Source organism: Mandrillus leucophaeus, unplaced genomic scaffold, assembly GCF_000951045.1.
Source record: "Mandrillus leucophaeus isolate KB7577 unplaced genomic scaffold, Mleu.le_1.0 Scaffold831, whole genome shotgun sequence".
Lineage (NCBI taxonomy): Eukaryota > Metazoa > Chordata > Mammalia > Primates > Cercopithecidae > Mandrillus > Mandrillus leucophaeus.
Window position 1 is genome coordinate 1 of NW_012109042.1, and position 2444 is coordinate 2444.

The window sequence follows — 2444 nt, forward strand, 5'->3', positions numbered from 1 at the left end:
GAGACATAGTTTCAGTCTTGTTGCCCAGGCTGGAGTGCAGTGGGATGATCTTGGCTCACTGCAACCTCCACCTCCCGTGTTTAAGTGATCCTCCTGCCTCAGCCTCCCAAGTGGCTGGGATTGCAGGTGTGAACCACCATGCTTGGCTAATTTTTTATTTTTTTACTTTTCTGGAGGAGACGGGGTTTCGCCATGTTGGTCAGGTTGATCTCAAACTCCTGACCTTGGGTGATCCGCCCGCCTCGGCCTCCTGGGGTGCTGGGATTGCAGGCATGAGCCACCGCACCAAGTGAAACCCAGAACGGAAAAACCAAACAAAAACCACAAAGATTAGCTGGGCCCGGTGGGCTGCGCAGGTATTCTCAGCTACTCTGAAGGCTGATGTAGGAGGACTGCTTGAGCCCAGCCGTCCAGGTAGCAGTGAGCTATGATGGTGCTGCTGCACTCCAGACTGGGCGACATAAAGGGACTCTCTCTCAAAAACAGAAAGGGGAAAAGAAAAAGAAAGTAAATAAAACTGCTAAATCAGGGAACAGCTTGACAGTATATTATTGAGAGAAACAGAGGCAAAGGTCCAAAAGAAATCTGTTATTGACTACCAACAAAAAAATACACTGTACGTTTGTTACAATATACAAATAGCGAAACTTTATATAGCCAAGATCATATTCCAGCACTGCTCTAAGACTTTTCCTGCTCTGAAATAGCTACTGTTGTTACCTCCATTGTACAGAAAACAGATGCCAAAGCTTGTTGTGAAAGGACCAAGGAAACTCACTATGAAATTGACTTGTTGTAAGGTTTGGACTGAAAGGTTCTTCCTGCTCTGCTCCTACATTGCCACATTTTAGTTAACATCTCTCTTAAAATACTGGTCCTTTCTGTATTTGGAGGGACTCCTCTTGGAATTTGAAGTTTTTTCTTGCAGTAAACATTTGGTCATAAGATCATCTGTGTTTTATGTCAGTTTAAGTACCTCTTTAAACATTGTTCAGTTAGAAATCTAAATAGGAGCTAACATTGTGTGTAACAGTTGCTTACAACCATTTTTGTCTGATAATACAAATATAAATCAGTGTTACTGCAAATGCAGGCTGGGAGAGGAGGGAAAATATGCAGAGAGAAAAGCCCCATCTCTGCTTGGAGTTCAGCACTGGGTCTCCTTCCCTTCTTTGTCAAGGCTGCCACAGTGACAGAAGCACACAGGGCTGCCTTTTAGTGACACTTGCTGGGACAGACCTGGCAGAAGGGATTGCAGATGTGCATGGTTCCTGGCTGCCTCTGCTAGCCTGACTCAGCAGCCCACTCCACTCCATGCTGAGCTTGGACAGCTGAGGTTTGAAAAATTCCCCCTTCCCTTGGACCAACCACCATGTTTCACCAAGTTGCCCAGGCTGGTCTTAAACTCCTGAACTCAAGGGACCCCCCACCCTGGCCTCCCAAAAGTGCTAGGACTACAGGTATGAGCCACTGTGCCTGGCCTACAGCAAAATGTTTCTGGAACTTGTGGGTTGTTGGTCTCACTTACTTCAAGAATGAAGCCACAGATCCTCGTGGTGAGTGTTACAGTTGTTTCTTCAGACTTTCAGATGTGTTTGGAGCTTCTTCCTTCTGGTGGGTTGGTGGTCTCCCTGTCAGGAGCTAAGCTGTAGATCTGCCTAGTGAGTGTTACAGCTCTTAAAGCTGGGGTGCACCCAAAGAGTCAGCAGCAGCAAAACGTATTATTGCAAAGAGTGAAATAACAAGGATTCCACATTGCAGAAAGAGACCCAAGAGAATTTCCTGGGATTGCCTCGGGCAGCCTGCTTTTATTCCCTTATCTGACCCCACCCACATCCTCCTGACTGGTCCATTTTACAGAGAGCTGATTGGTCCATTTTACAGAGAGCTGATTGGTCCATTTTGACAGAGTGCTGATTGGTAGGCTTACAATCCTTGAGCCGGGCACAGAGTCACAGAGTGCTAGTTAGCTAGATACAGAGTTAGCTAGATACAGAGTACCAATTCGTGCGTTTACAATCCTTGAGCCGGACACAGAGTCACAGAGTGCTAGTCCTCCAAGTCTCCACTAGGTTAGCTAGACACAGAGTACCCATTGGTGTATTCACAAACCCTGAGCTAGACACAGAGTGCTGATTGGTGCGTTTACAAACCTTGAGCTAGACACAGAGTGCTGATTGGTGCGTTTACAATCCTTGAGCTAGACACAGAGTCACAGAGTGCTAGTCCCCCAAGTCTCCACCAGGTTAGATAGACACAGAGTACCCATTGGTGTATTCACAAACCCTGAGCCAGACACAGAGTGCTCATTGGGGCACATATGACCCTCTGGCTAGGTATAAGTCCCATCCAGTTCAGGAAGCCAGCTGGCTTCACCCAGTGGATCCTGCAACAGGGCTGCAGGTGGAGCTGCCCGCCAGTCCCCAGCGGCAGCCTGCACTCTT